This window comes from Octodon degus, unplaced genomic scaffold (assembly GCF_000260255.1).
Source record: "Octodon degus isolate 3935 unplaced genomic scaffold, OctDeg1.0 scaffold00423, whole genome shotgun sequence".
Taxonomy (NCBI): domain Eukaryota; kingdom Metazoa; phylum Chordata; class Mammalia; order Rodentia; family Octodontidae; genus Octodon; species Octodon degus.
Genome location: NW_004524999.1, coordinates 20171 through 37280, shown reverse-complemented (window position 1 = coordinate 37280; position 17110 = coordinate 20171). Strand labels below are relative to the sequence as shown.

Sequence of the window (17110 nt, the reverse complement as noted above, 5' to 3'; positions counted from 1 at the left end):
TGGCTGCTGTGCTCAGCTCCTTCCCGCTGCGGACCTGGGCTAGGATTGGGTCGGGGGGTTCCTGGAACTCGGCAGAAATTCCGACTCGACGGGAGGGATGGGGCAGGTAAGGTGGAGTGGTGGGGGCGACCCAAGGGGGTGGGATAGGGTCCTGCCTATCCTGCGCCTGTGCTGGGACTGGTCCCCCCGGCGCAGGTTAGCAGGAAGCTCTCCACACACTCACCAGACCTGGGCTAGACTGGGTCTGGGGGTTCCCCGAAGTCGGCAGAAATTCCTACTCGGCGGGAGGGGTGGGGGGCGGCCCAAGGGGGCGGGAGAGGGTCCGGCCCATGCTGTGCCTGGGCTGGGACTGGTCCCGCCGGCGCAGGGTAGCTGGAAGCTCTCCACACACTCACAGGACCTGGGCTAGGACTGGGTCTCTGCTATCCCTATTGATTCATCTTGTATGCCTTACCTTTTTTATATTTCTCTTTATTTTGTGTTACTAGAATTGTATCCAGGGCTTTTTTACTGAAATACAATCCACAGCTCTTTTTAATTTTTTTTTTATTGTGAAATGAGGCTTTACTAAGGCACTCGACTCTACTGCACCGAAATTTATGGTTCTTTTTCCTTAGATTCTCTGAGTGCTAGGATTATAGGGATACATCCAACTTATATTTCTTTATTTTTAAAATGTGTTTCTATATGCATGCATGATAACTCTAAGACAGCCTGATATATGTAAACTTAAATTTTATCTGTTTTCCATAGTTGTAACATATAAAAGTTAAATATGAACATTATACATATATATGTATAAAATTTAGTGTATATACTTGTAAATGTGTTTATTCTGTTGTGTAAATACAGGAAGATTATTGTTGTGGTTTAAATCTAAAATGTCCTGCAGAAATCTTGTGTTCAGAGCTTCAGCGTTTGTTAGGTGATTGGATTATCGTGGTGCTTCCAGGCGTGGCCTGGAAGGGCATATTTTTGTCCCTGGCTCCTTCTTTCTTGCTCTGCTTCCTGGCTAACAAGAGCAGTATTCTATACCATGACCTTGCTCTATGCCGTGTCTGTCTTGGAGCTCATCATGGGCTGAACTATCTGAAACCATGAGCCAAATAAACCTTCCCTCCTTTGTGTCACAGTATTGGGTATTTTGTTCCAGTGAGGTACTGGAGGTGGAGTTGTCACAGTGATTGTTCCTGACCATGTGGTTCAGAGGCCTATAAAACAATTTGTGGGAGGGGTTTAAAGCAGTTTCGAGATGCTGACTAGAGAAACTTCTATTATAAGTAGATTGATTGGAACCTACAAGGGGCTCAGAAGACCAGAATGCTGATCGGATTGCAGCCAGTGTTATGGTTCATACATTGTGTCAACTTGAGTCTAGAAAGTTAATTAAGTAATTTAGCAGTTCTGCATCCTGGGGTAAAAGGACATGCCTTAGCTCTCCAGGGTGTTGTACATTATGTCAACCTGAGAAGTTTAGAAGATTAACTGAGTGACTCAGAAGGGACGAGGGTCCTTACTGTGTCTTCATCCTGAGCCTTTGCAGGAGGAAGGCATGTCGAAGGTATGGGTGTAAAGGATATTCCAGCCTCAAGGCGGGCAGGCTGCATACAGTATAAGGGAAGCAAAGAGGCTTATTTTTCCCTTTTTTGCTTTTGCTGCTTTTGATATCTTCTGCTGCCTTGTAATGTTGCCTCTGTGCCATACCACCCTGCCTTAGATAGCCAATTATGGACTAAAACTTCTATAAACTGTGAGGTAAATAAACCTTTTCTGCTTTGATTTTGAGAATCCGGGATTTTGTTCAGCACTGACAAAAAAACTAACCAAGACAGCCAGGTTCATGAGTTTCCAATGGAAATGAGGACTATTAAAAAATGGAGCTAGGGACTGTGTGTGTTACTTTCTGACAAAGAACTTGTCTGCATATGTCTTACTCATGTGTCTAGACTGCAGGATACAAAGTGTAAAGTTGGTGGACTAATGCCAAAAAATATAAAAGGTTTTTAGCTTAGACAAAAATAAAGTGCTTTAAAGTTGGGGCCACGGAGAGCATGATTGCTAAGAAGATTAATGCCCTTAAAGCCAAGTACTTTGCATAAAAACAAAAGGAAAGGTAACTGAGGGCATCTGCTGGGTTTTTGTCTTGCTTTGATTCAATTCCTTTTTATTTTCCCAATCCTCCCCCTTTTGGAATGTCAGTGTTTACCCTGTGCTATCATATATTGGAAGTTTTTAACTTTCTTTTTGAGTTTCCCAGTGCCTCATAGCTAAGAGTTTGCCTTGAGTATCAGAGGAGTCTTTAAACTTGCAACAGTCAGGTGGGGAGATAGCTTGGTGGTCCAAGCGCCTGCCTGGGTATCTCAAGGACTGGGTTTTATCCCCAGTGCCTCATGCCATGTGCACCCCAGAACCCCTGGCACACAGTGTCTGCCACTGAAACCGGGCATGGTGATGCACACCTGTAGTCTCAGCACTGGAGAGCTGAGACAGGAGGATCACTATGAGTCTGAGCTGTGTAGAGAGTCCCAGTACCAAATAAATAAAATTAAAAGTAACTTGCAATATTTAGCAATGCTGGAACTGCTAAAATTTCGATGTCTGTCATAAATGGATAAATACATTTTACATAATGAGATGGACATGAACTATTTGGGGCTCAGTAGTGAAATATTACAGTGTAAATTTAGAAGGCCACCCCCAAGGCTCCTCACATGCTCAGAGATGAGGTCTGTAAATGGTGCTACGCTCATCAGTGGATGGCTGTTGCGAGGTGGGGCCTGAGGGACTGGAGGGGACTGTTCTTTTCCTGGTCCTCTTCTCTCTATCTCAGCTTTCTGGCTGCCGCATGATGAGTAGCCTTCACTAACCATGCCCTTCCAACTGTGCTATTTCTGCCTTGGAGGCAGCCAACTGTGGACTGAAATTGTGAGCAAAACTTTTTTTCCTTTAAATTGTCGATTGTCCTTCCCTGGCAAGCACAAGGACCTGAGTTCAATCCCCGGTTCCACCAAAAAAAAATAAATAAATAAATAAATAAAAAAATAGTCGATTGTCCTGATAACAAAAAGGTGACTAATAAAATTACTTAGTCACTTTGTAGGTTTGGACATACAGAAGTAAAGCGAATTCATATATATTAAAACCTCCTGTATAAAATTATTACTGATATTTTGGTAAAATATTTTAGTCATATATGTATTTACTAATTTTAATATGAGCCGACTGTGTAGCAAGACTGTTTACAGACCTGTTGTTTCTACGCATTGACTATGTATGTACATTTTTCCAGATAAGTTTGAAGAATTGTGTCTAATTTTTCAAACATTCTGATATAACCAACCCATTCATTAATTTATCAGCACTATTTATATTTTACGTCCATCTATAATTATATCTTATTATAAATTACAAAGATAATAACTGGGTGGATTTTTAAGGTTTTGGTATGCACTGCCAAATTACCCCCAGAAAAGTTTTACCAATTTATACTGTTTATAGTGTGCTACAGTACCGATTTCTCCTAAACTTTAAGATTATACACATATGTCTAACAATATACTTGAACCTGCAATGAAAATGTCACTTGCTTTTCTGAGACTACTGAGGATTATAAATCATTATATGCTCTGTAGGTAAATGGCACTATTAGTGCTTATACCTTCAACCTTTCTCCATAGTTATTTCATATCTCATAAATCATTAACATTAAAAACTTATTTTCTGTTTAAATTGAAGAAGCTAAAACTGGCCCTTTCTTTATTATTCATAGATAAGTCATAGGGTCTTTTCTTGGCTACCTGTTTTGAAGAGGCAAGTTTTTGTAGTAGAAAGAGATTTATACAAATCTAGAACTTTCCATTTCAGTTCTGGCTTGAGCATTTAGGAACCATGTATTATATAATTTTTCTGGGTCATTTTCTCATCCATAAAAATGGGAGTAATATTTTTTGTTCAGATTATCTCAAAACATTTTTGTGAAGATAAAATAAGGTGATGTGTATGAAAGTAATTTATACACTGCATACTATACATACACAAGAAATATATTATGTTCATATTAACCACATTGTGATAAAATAGTTGGGGCAAATGGAAAGAGATTAAAGCCTAAAACAAGCTTCAGAACAAATGTTTGAGATTAGTTGTGTTTTTATTCTATTTGTGACTATTGAAAAAGTTTACCTTTATATTAAATTCATTTTTCTTCAGTTTTTTCCTATGGATTTATTTTACTAATAGAAGCAATAAAAACTTAGAGAAAAGGGAAAGAAGGATGGGAAATGGCAGGAATGGGTCTTGAATTAAATTTCTACAACTCTTATATTTTTGGAGAGAGCTAAACAAGCCTCAGAGAATTAGCAGGCATTGCATCTTAGATCCATGAATTTCTACTCAATTTAAATAGATTAGTTGAAAACATTTACTTCTACTGCGAGTAGTCTTGAGATTTTGTTATTTAATAATTTTATCGTGAAAGTACAAAGAAAATATTCAGAGCTATGCTATTTCTTGCTACTTAGGTTCAGAAATATGGTTTTGGAAAAACTGAGAATTCCTCCACCTAGTGGCAGGTTCAGTTCTATTATTTATATCACCCATCTTGTTTTTTTCAGTAACTTGTTGAATTTTACTGTACATACCCATACCCAAATTCACATTTCTAAAATGTGAATATTTATATATCTTAAATATCTGAATATTTCTTTTTTTTAATAAAGGTTTTAATTTTATTTATTTATTTGTGTGTGTGTGTGGCCAGCTCAGCCCACCAGGGGGCGGATCTGACTGGCATGTGGTGCTGGGGAATTGAACCGCGGTCTCTCTGTGCTTTGCTAAGTTTAAGTAGGTGCTTTATACCACTGAGCCATCTCACCAGCCCTGAATATTTCTAATAATCAAAAAAGTAAACTCCATGTGATGTTCAACCTTATAACCCCAGGATTCTGGGAGGCAGAGGTAGGAGGATAGTAAGTTTGAGCCTGGCCTGGGCAAATTAGCCACTTAGAAAGATCTTGTCTCAAACAAAAACCAAAACAAAACAAAAAATACAGCTGGGAATATAGCTCAGTGGGAAGGTTCTGGTTTCAATCCCCAATGTTTCCTTTCCTCAAAAGTAAAGTTTTATATCTAAGGGAGAATAACTTTTATAATAGGATCACTCTTTTCCTAGCATTTCTATGTTTCAAGCTAGATTTTTTTGTCTTCCAGTACCCTTCACACAGAATTCAATTTGTGTGTCACTAGAACATAGAACTAAACTTGATATACTAAGTATTTGGATTAGGATAAAGCTCTTGAACTTATGTTTCTGCTTGGCTACTGGCGTCTTCCAACATTCTGTACACTGAGATGCAAAGGTGACTCTCTCCTTAAAGAGCTCACAGATTTGAAAGAAGAAAAGGGGATGACATATTGTAACATTGTACAATGTAATTTAGATAATAAATTCAATGTCCTCAGTGATAAAATTTGTATAATTTCATTTTTATTTTTGTATATTTAGTACAGGGATTACAGGGTCTCACTACACAGATCAGACTCATAGTGATCCTTCTGTTTTCAGCCTCCCAAGCACTGAAATTGCAGGCATGCACCACCATGCCCAGTCTCAATAACCATCTCAGCATGTGGGGGGCAGGGGAGGGGCATGGTGGCGGTGGCACAGAAGGCTGGTGATCGAATGCCGGTTTCTTCATATTTAGAAAGAGAGAGATCCAAGGCTAGACATGGTTACAGAGAAGAAAGCCTAATTACCACGAGGGAAATTATTTTAAACCAGGGTTAGTTGACTTTGCAGCTTTTTCTCTGCTATTTTCCAATCACTGAACTTCAGGTTGTCTTTAATGTATGAATATGTATAAGCCTAAAATTAAACTTATGCATATTAATGTCAACATTGATTTCCTAAATTTACCAGAAGACATTTGGATGCAGTGGGAAACCTTGTCTCTATGGTTCTTCCTACAGGGTTCTGCCCAGTACCCTATACAACAAAGAGCTTAGCAGAATCCTTTTCTCTTTTCCTTTAAAAATTTTTGCTCATTGACCTAGACTGACATTCCTTTGAGTAAGTTTTGTGAGGGCAGAAAAATACAGACTTTGTGTCTATTGGGAAGTACTTGTGTTTTTACTACTACTTTTTTTCTTTTTTTCTTTGTTTTGGGGAGTGGTTTCTCCGTATATTGCCCTCATTGTACTCAAACTTCTGGGGTGAAACGGTCTTCCTGCCTCAGTCTCTCGAGCACCTGGGACTACATGCACACACCACCACACTTGGCTGATTTAATGAGTAAGAAGAGTTTTTTGGTTTAATAGTCTGAGATACACATTTTGCAAGTTTATATTTTGTTTTCAGATTTATGTGTACTTCAACCCACTTGCTGTTCTCTTTGCCAGAAATGTTCCTTCACTTCCATCAGACCTATGCTTAAATGTCAACTCATCAGAGAAGACTTCTAAAGTAGCACAAACAGCTGCTTTCTGCCCCCTTACCCTTTCTACCTTCATTGTTTAAACTTTAGTGCCTCACATAAGTATTGTAAAGCTATGATTTCTTGTAATGATAGTGTTTGACATTTATAGAATGATTTCCATTTTTAAAAGATATTTAAGGATCTTAATAATCCATACTGTCCTTTGGTGGGAGGCATCTAGGATGGAAAGATATCCAAAGTGAAGAGAGAGAGGGGGAGAAAAACATCCAGGACAGTGAGGGACAGAGACTGATCCACATTCTGGGACAGAAAAGAGAGAAACATCCAAAGCCATGACTGTGACTGCCCCAGGCCTGAGACTCCTGCCCTTTCCAAGATGCCCTCTGCCCTGTGCACAGGCCCAGTCTCCTGTGCACACTGAGATGTCCTATGTCCTGCCTGTAGGAGGACCCGGTACTGTACCAAGGACAGTGAGCACCTTGAGAGCAGATTTTGTTTATTATTCTTTATTTTCCTACGTGGGCTCGTGGAGGCCCTTAGTCATAGTTTGTCTAAAAGACTATTCTAATTAATATTCCCAAGAGGTAGTAGCTAAATTCATATGAATACTAACAAAAATATCTGTAACCTTAAAATATTTAAATGCAAAGAAACTTCATTTTGGAGGATTTTTAGTTAAGGAGCTTAATGAGTGAGCCCAAGAATAAAAAAGTCTCTTTTCATATGTACAACACACTCCCCTTTTTTGATGTCACAAGGAAAATATTCTTTAATAGCATTTCTTTACTAGCCTTTAAAAACATAGTCTTTATAGTTTTAAACTTGTTTATTTAATGTATTAAGTGTTAGAAAGCAGGTGAAGATAGCACTTGTCTTTTATGAAAGTGAACATTTGGACCTGATAATTTTGTCAGTGACCAAAACACAAAGCTATAAAATTATTTGAGCCTCAATAGAGGAAGGAGCAAAAAAAAGAATGCATATTAAGCCTTTTTATTTATTTTTTTAATGTGCTGTTAGGGATTGAATTCAGGTTGTCATGCGCACAAGCTACATCCTCAGCCCTAGGTCTTTTTTTGTATGCATGCGAATATAGAGAAGTGAAATTGTTGACTTGGCACTCACTGCCTTTTCATGAAAATATTTAAAATATTTAATTTGGAGGGGATATAGGAAAATCAAGTGAAACATATTAACTTACTCAGTATAGGAAATCTTTTTTTATGTATTTGGTACAGGGTCTCACTACGCAGCTCAGAGTAGTAGTGATTCTCCTGTTTTCAGCTTTGCTAGTGCTGTGATTACAGGTATGTGCACCCAGGGACATGGCATGTGATACCAGGGATTGAACCCAGGTACCTGTGCTTGCCTAAGCAGGCGCTTAGTCCTCTGAGCTATCTAGCCAGCCTGGGAAATCTTTTTAATAACTAATATCTATTACCCATTAAGTGCTTTTATTGTATATTGTGTTATATGAGGAAACAGTCTCAGTTTTAGAAACATTTGCCTCTATACTGCTAGACAGTGGTAAGGCCTGGATTTAAACCACGTTAGCACTGAGACTAAATCAGAAGGTTTTAGGAGTAACACTATTCTGCTTTGAATGTAACTATAGAGAGTAGAATTTTAACTTTCTTCTTGAAAACCTTCATTTTTTAGGGGATATAAGTGACACAGTTTCTCCTCTCCCCCAAAATCACCATTCATATGTACTACTCCATTAGGACCTTTGCAAAATTATTGTGGAGTAATATGGAAGTACAGACCTAAACTTGATGGGTGATTACAAAATGACTAGGAAGCCTGAATATATTCAAATCCATGCTGAACGGTAGGTGGCACTCTTTCTTCACTGAATGCATGCCTTGAGTTGGCTGTCCCTCCTAGGCTTTTTAAATTGCTTATACATTTTAATAACATTGGTATGGTATTCAGATGTTACTCATCTGAGAATTATAGATGATTAAAAGTATGCATGACCGTACCTGGATACCTCAAGGGTATACTTCTAAAACACTAGTTAGTGAAGCCATACTTATCCGGAAATAAAGAAAACAAAAACTACTGTGTCATATTTTTTCTGGAAATACAAATAAACAGATACAAACAAATTGGGGCTTTTGAATACAAGTGAGTGGGTTTTTTAAGTTTCTAGGACTACAAACGTCACTAAGGTACTTCAAAAGAAATAAATGATGTACCTGCTACCTTTCAGAAGCTTGTAACTTGGCTAGAGAGAGAATTTGTATTGCAAAAGCCTGCTTACTGTGGGAACATTGGTCTGACCTGTGAAGAAACAAAGGCTCTTGTTAGACTGTGTTACCTAACAAGTCATGTAGCTTATGTCAAGCCATCACACTTATCACAGTTTCCATTTCCTTGTTCTTAACATCCCTTTGATCTCAGACTTCTGTGAAAATCAAGTTGCAGGTACAGAAATATTAACTGGGTAGGATTGACCTGAGAGGACTACACAATAGTTGTGTTTGCTTTGTGTAAAGCAAAGTTCAACCTTGCTTTTCAGATAGATGTTTCCCATAATACGCAGTATATGACGTTTTTGCACCTGGCAGTGATCCACAGAAGTCAGGAGGGATTTTTAAAGGATCTATGGAACCCACGATGAAAGAACTTTAAAAAGCCCTTTTTGAGTAGATGAAACTGGAGGTCATTGTGTTAAGCAAAATAAGCCATGCTCAGGAAAACAAATATTGTATATTTTCCCTAATATGTGGAATCTTTAAAAACAAAGCATAAAAGTAGAGGAAGCCTTACTAGATGATGGAGATCTTGAGGGGGCTAGTGGGAGAATTCATATGATCAAAATATATTAATATATATGAATGAAAATATCACATCAAAATATAATACTTTGTAAAATTAATAGGCACTAATAAAAATATATTTTAAAAGGGCTGGCCAGATAGTGGATTAAAGCACCTGCTTTTGCAGATGCAGGGACCAGTGTTTGATCCCCCTGTGCTGGGCCAGCCCTGCCCCTGGGGCGTGCTGAGACAGTGATTGAGACTGGGTGTGGTAGCACACACTTGTAATTCTAGCGCTTGGGATGCTGAAATTAGGAGGATCACTATGAGTCTGATCTGTATAGTAAGACCCTGTAAACCCTGTACTAAATAATTAAAAACCCAAAAAAGACATTGTAAAGATCCATGTTTGATACACTGCCTGATTTACACTTATACTGTAGAAATGGCTCTGGCATTTTACGGTGTTCATTTTCAAGAAATTAAGCAAGATGTAAGTTGAAAGTGCATTATTAAGCATCACTGTTGGGGAAATGCATGAGTTTGTGTTCTGTTTATTGTAGCAATGAGTCTTTTCTCTAAAAGATCAATATTATATTCTAATTCAGAGGTATTGTCTTGAAGTAACTGTACAAAGGAAATGATATCTTATAAACATGTGGAATTGTCATTTTCAGCACTGTATTTTTTCAAAAGAGATAAGATACTCTTTAAACATTTTTAGTATATGTGCTGCTGAAGTGAGCGCCTCTTAGACATTTTTTATGCTAAAACTAATTGCAACAATTTGATCTGGTTGTTAAGGAATTCGAGTAGAACAGGATAGTTACATTTTAGTAAGTTGAGTACCTTTCCTTATTAACTTTCTCTTTGTTACTGAGAAGTTGGAAAATGGGAGTTTCCATTGTAGACTTTTTCTTCTTAAGCTCACATTCTATGTGCCTTTATCAGGTAGATTTAGGAAGAAGGAATAATCCTTTGAGAAAAACCTGGCCAGCCCCAAGCCAGTTTGACCAATTCAGTGCAAAAAAATACTAGGTCTTTGAAAGAAGCCCAGGTGGAAGACTGTAAAGAATAAATGTCACAAGTTGTTGCTTGAAATCTAGCCTGAGATAATGGGAAAACTATAAAACTTTGGTTGTTGTAATTTCCATTCTGATATATGTCAAGGGAATGTTTAAGTAAAGCAGTGGGAATTTGTTGTGGTTTTTTGCCTTCTATGCCTGGTAACACAGTTTTAATGATTCACTAGATTCTCAGAATGTTCAAGGCAAAATGAAGTTTGTTCTTTGGAAACCACTTTTCACTTGCTCTTCTGGGAAGCAACTGGCTTGAGGTAGCGGCTTCTCAGCTACAGGGGACGTCAGTGGAAGTTTTATATTATTCAGGCCAATTGTAGGTACATGGAGACTCCGATGAAATTTTAGAAACCCTGCTACACTGTAGTCTTTTGTCCATTTAATTCACTTCACAATGTCAATGGAGTTACACAGAAGCAGATAATTGACTTAAAATAGATTTATTGTAGCTTTTGATTCTATGAAAAAAATAGACATTTCATCAAAAATAGAGAATCATAGTTAATGTATTGTGTATCATAATTTTAAAAGTAGTACAGAAGAGTACAAAAGATGCAGAAAAAAGACTCTTCCGAAAAAGACCCAGATAATAGTACAAAACTTTCTTTTTTTCTTTGATTTATGTATTTGGTACAGGGTCTCACTACGCAGCTCAGACTAGTAGTGATCTTCCTGTTTTCAGGCTCCCCAGCGCTGGGATTACAGGTGTGCACTACCACACCCAGACTAGGTTGTCCGCTCAGTGTGCCTGGGGCTGGGGCCAGTGCAACACGTCGTACTGGGGATCGAACCCCAGTCCCTGTGCTTGCCTAAGCAAGTGCTTAGTCTGCTGAGATATCTCACCAGCCCAGCACTTTCTTTTCATTAAGCTAAGAGAAATTAGTACTGTAAATGAAACAAATTTACAAATTCTAAAAATCAGACTTCTGGTAAATCAAGGCATTTCCTCATGTTGTATTGTGTAAATCTTTTTTAGTGTGAGTTAAGCTAGAGAGTAGTTACATATGAACCACAATGTTTTGTTGCATACTGTGTTAGATTTTCCTGAAACAGACATCACAAAATGCAATACATGCTTTTTATTTATTTTTTAAAATCAGTTTTACTTTATTTTAGGCGATAAAAATAGCTTTCTGTTTTAAGCTTCTACAAAGTTTGGAGAGAAGGTGTTGGTTTTTTCTTTCTTTTTTTAACTAGTGTTTTTTTCCCATAATTTTATTGAGAAATAAATAGCAATGAAACAATTGCAAATCAAATTGGTAGGACAGTTCCAATAATTAACACATTGCATACTGCCTTCCAAGTAGTTGTTTGAGTACATGTTTTTTAGTGTATTGTTAGAATGACAAATCTGACACCTGTGGCTTGACTTTCGTCCTGTTGCTTTTTATGATCTAACTTGTTTTAATAGAGGATTAAGTTAAAAGGATATCCTTGCCAATTCTGGAGATCTACCAAATGTAGCCTGCTTTGACCTATTTCTCCTGGAGGCCCCTTTACCATTGCTAAGTAGTAGAATGCGGGGGCCTGGGATGCAGAGTGGACCTTCCTGCATTCACCCCTGTATAGGCTGTGTAGTGCTGCACAAGTTTCTTTGCTTATCTGGACCTCAGTTTCATCATGTGAGAAATGGAATGAATAAGACCATCTCCCCCCTTAGTGTTCTTTAGATAAAACACAAAATATTTGTTTAGAAAATAGCAAATGCCTGATAGAAAGTGCTAGTTCTTGACCTTTACTTTTTATTGTAATAAATTGTTTCTATATTTGGGCTATTTGCTGCTGAATTCCTAGCTGGACATTGCTTATTAGTTTGTGCAGAATTTATCACAGAGCTGGGCACAAGATAAGCAACTGAAAAATACTTTTAGAATAAGTAGATGAATGGAGTATCTGATTAGATGTGGTCGTCGTCTTTCTCCTCCTCCTCCTCCTCCTCCTCCTCCTCTTCCTCCTCCTCCTCTTCTTCTTCTTCTTCCTCCTACTCCACCTCCCCTTCTTCTAAATCTTTTAGATTTCTTTATTTGGTACAGGGTCTCACTATGCAGCTCGGACTCATAGTGATCCTCCTGTCTCAGCCTCCCCAGTGCTGGGATTACACGCATATGCCACCATGCCTGATTTCAGTGGCCAGCTCAGTGTGGGGCTGGCACAGCATGCAGTACCAGGGACTGAACCCGGGTCCTTGTGTTGGGTCAGGCAGGCGCTTATGCTGCTGAACTGTTTCCCCGGCCCATAGATGTGGTCTGTTTTTGAGCTAGAAAGATAAACCTTGCCTTGAGTTTTTATAGAAAAGAAAGATCGACAGAAAGTAAATATGTAAATCAATCTTTGTAATTTTATATTCCTGTTGTAAGAAATAGAATGTCTTTCCTATACCCACAAATGTATGCTTAGCTTTATTTGTTTTTAATTTATTAATTTAATGAGAAATAGCAATGAGACAGTTTCAAAACAGATTAGTAGGACAGTTACAATAATGAATACATTGCATATTGTTGTGTAGCTATAATTTATATGACTGTATTACATATACTTTAAATCATACATAACAATTCAAACTCTAATACTTAAGATAAAATATAGTGATCAAAGTATTGATTCTCTACTTGCCTCCCAATGTAGTTGTTGGTGCTTATTTGCACCTACTCAGGATGAATAGAGGCCATGCCCACCAAAACTTAGACCTCCAGAGAGGTGATAATAACTTTGATGGAACTGATCATTCACTGTATGGGCTCCCCATGACAAAAGGTTCAGATAATGGGCCTGCTTTCGTGGGTACAGTAGTTCAGAGCTGCTGTTTTGGGCCTAAAATGGAAGCTACGTACTGCCTACCAGCCCCAAGGCTCAGGCCAGGTAGAATGACAGAATTATACCCTAAAGGGTACTCTATCCAAACTGTTCCAAGAAACAGGTGCAAACTGGGTGTCAGTGCCTCTGATAGCCCCTGCTGTGGTCACGTTGCACCCCATACCAGGATGGGCTCACTCCTCTGAAATCCTTTTCAGGAGGCCCACACCCTTGGTGCCCATGTTGGAGGGACTACGAGAGTTTGGGACTCTGAGCCTGCAGCAGCAACTGCAGGCATTACAAAGGAATTTGCAAGAACTATAGGGAAATGTGTTAGAATGCCGCCCTCTCCCTCCTCATAGCCCTGTACATGCTTTTGAGCCTGGGGACCTGGTGTTAATCAAAAGTTGAAAAAAGAGCCTGCTGGCCCAGATGGGTGGAACCATACGACTTAATTTGTTGTTCATGAAGCAGGGAGGGCTCTGCGCAGCCCTGAGAGAGGAGTACTATTTCTATGCCAACAATTTGGGAGTTTTTATGGAGACCCTAAACAAGCTAAACTGGGATGTTAAAAAAAGTTGTGCTGTGGCTAAGATGGCCCAGGTGGTATGATTCCCTGTTTGATTGGAGCCCCAGACTAACCCTCTTATAGCAGGAATCACTGGGCCAATAATCACCCTACTGATTGTGCTCACTGTCAAGCCCTGTTTAGTTCACTGGTTTCACTATCAGACAGGTTAATCTGATGATGCTGAGGGATGACACCAAATACCAGTTAAAAGTCAGGCTGCCATCTTCAGATAGACATTATATTCTTAGAAAAGTATGGCATAGAGAGGGGGAATGTAGGGGACGGTGGTCCTTGGTAAATTTTGCCCTAAGCCAAAGAAGCTCTAGTTTAATATCCGATTCACCTTAGAAATAGGAGAGACTAGGCAGAGTCAGCTCAGTTTAACCTCTACCCAGAATGTTTTAGTGATAGGGGGACACCTGGGCTGGGTCACCCCATCTGACCCTGCCTGAATTGCCCTTGTTAAAACTTCACAAACATAAAAGATAAGGAAAGAAGCAGAACTAATTAAAGGAAATAGAGTCAAATCTTATGTCCATATGCAGTCATAAATTCTGTGCCTGGACCCTTACCCTTCACTAAATCTTGCACTGGTGGGCATGACATTCCATTGCAGTTGCCTGGTAAACAGTGAAAGTATATAAGCAAAAACAAAATAACAAACTGGGCCAAACGTGATTGCATTTTGATCTGTATGGGATCAGCAATAAAGACTCTGTTATTCCTAAAATACAGTCTCCCATGGAAATAATCCCACTGCTACATCAGAGATCCTAAGACTGTTAGCATGAAAAAAAAAAATGTCGTTTTTAGGGTTGGTGATACACCTGAGCAGACTAAGCGCTTGCTTAGGTAAGCACAGGGGCCAGGGTGTGATCCCTGGCACTGCATGCTATGCCGGCGCTGCACCTGGGTGTACTGAGCCAGCGATGGGGTCTGGGTGTAGGGATGCACACATGTAATCCCAACACTAGGAAGGCACAAATCAGGAGGATCACTATGAGTTCGAGCTGCGAGCTGCATAGTGGACCCTGCACAAACCAAAAGTCTTTTTGTTGATTTAAGGTTCAGTCCTAGTTCTGAAACTTAATGAGTTACTTATGTAGCTTGATCTCCCAGTGACTTAGTTTCTCATTTTGGAAATTAACAACCTATTAAGGGTATTGTTGGACTTCAGCAGTAATACATGGTAAAGAACTTATTAGGGTATTTGGTATATAATAAGGACTCAGTAAATGCTAGATGATATAATAATGCTACTACTGATCAGTTACGGTTGTTGTTATTACTATTTGTGGGAAATACCTTTTGGGAATTTTTTCATAAAATTATTGTCTTTAGTTCATTTTAATACATTTTTTATTCTTAAATCATGTTTTGTCCTATTACATTCTAGTCTCAGCACCCTCTATATTACTGTAATCATTGAAAGTTGCACCTCAGAACAGGCTCAAACATAAGAAGTTATGCCTCCAAAATCTATAAGCTTAGCTGTAACATCATTTTTATGCTTAAAAATATCTTCCACTTTTTATTCACTTTGTCTTGAAATCTTGAATATACTTCCCTCACATCTTTTTAAAAAATACTTTATTTTAAAGAATAAAAAACCCAAAACCAACAAGAACAAAGACAAAAAAGCAATAGAAAACATTAAAATGGTACAGAATTTCAAAATAAGAATAGAAAATGAACAATGATTGCTTTATTACATATTGATATCATCAAATTTCTTGCTCAGATTACCAGATAAAGGCATGAACGATTGATTAAACAGTTAAACATTAACTCTTCCTTTTAATAAACTTTTATTTTTTTCTTGTCCTTTTAATTTCTTTATTTTATTTTTAAAATTTATTTTTAGTTAATTAATTCATTTATTTATTTGGTGCAGGGTCTCACTATGCAGCTTGGACTCATAGTGATCCTCCTGTCTCAGCCTCCCCAGTGCTGAGATTATGGACATGTGCCACCACACCTGGTTAAATCTGATGTTAAATTTTTAATAATTGGAAAGGAGTGGCAAGATGTAATACCCTCTGGCATGCCCAGGATTCTGGTGCCATCAAGGCATGTGGTACTAGGGATCAAACCCAGGTCCTTGAGCTTGCCAGGCAGGTTCTTAGACCACCAAGCTATCTCTCCAGCTCTTATAATTTATTTTAGAAAGAGCAGAAAAATAATAGATCAGACATTTTTAAAAACAAGATGAAAGGTATTCAACAGTGGTTATTATAGGGCACATTGTTGTCTTCAATGTAGTTGCTGGGATTACAGATATAAGCATATAATATTAGTCAAAGTAAAAATTTTAAACATTAACTCCTACTCCCAAAAAACGGATAGAAAGTAGTAATGCAGTCATCTTAACTACCCCCTCACATCATTTTTCTCTGTCATAGGTTTATCACTATATACTTAAATACATATCCTTCTTACTATTTTCCCTTTTAAGCCTGAATTCAAACAGTTACCTGGTCTCCTACTTGAGCTCTTTCTTTTGGACTCTTTCTTACCTTATCCCTCTGTCCATCACCCATCTATCCAATCATTATATTAGTGTCATGGATTAACTAATGGTCAATGTGTAACACCCAGCTGAACTGAATCAGGTGGTTCTGGGTGTGGAAGGCCCAGCCGAGGACTGTTGCCAACAGCAAAGAGGGAGGCATGAAGAAGATGGTACACTGTTGCTTTTTCTGGAGAAGTTTATCATGCTGGTTTTCCTAATAGGAACTCAGTTGTTTTCATTGTTGGAGGAGCTTGAGACATAACTGTTGCCATGGTTGACTGTGGCTCTCTTTGGGGCAGCTCTGGTCCTTACCTTGAGAGTTGCTTCCTGACTCCAGTTCATATCCTTCAGCTTGCTGGCACAGGTCCTTTATCCTGCTGGTATAGACTTTCCAGCTTGCACTAATGACCTTTGGGCCTTCCAGTGTAGATCCTTGACACAGACTTGCATGAGACATTGTTTTGGGCTACAGGCCTCCAACTGGACCTGTGGAGGATATCAACATGGAATCCAGGCCCTCAGTTGTATTTTTTAGGTCTCTAATGCGTGGACAGATTTCTTGCAGTCTTTTGCATTTGACTTGATGAGTGAATATTATAAAGTAATTCTATAAATTGTGTGTCCTATATTAAGTCTGCTTCCTTGTAAACCCTAACTACGACAACTGGAAAGCAATTATTCAACATCCACTTTTCCAGATTCTTCTCTGGCCCCCAGGTGTGTGGTCCCTGCCCTTAAGGACTCACATACCTATTAAGATGAATATCGTTTAAGTATTAACTTATGATCATACTTCACTACTTAGAATGTTCATTGACTCAGTGAAGCACTATTTTCAATTTTGGTTTTAGAATTTAAATATGTTTAATCAAGCTCTGTCTGAGATTCTTTTAAAGCTGTACCCTTTCAGTTTCCGGGAACACCCATGTTTAGTCCCAGCACTGAAATCTTTATCC

General features: G+C 38.5%; 1 protein-coding gene across 1 annotated transcript in view; it reads left to right on the top strand.

Moving 5' to 3' along the window:
• Positions 1-17110, top strand: part of LOC111814684 (nucleoside diphosphate kinase 7-like) — a 39789-nt gene that overhangs the window by 14346 nt on the left and 8333 nt on the right. The gene's annotated exons all lie outside the window — the stretch shown is intronic.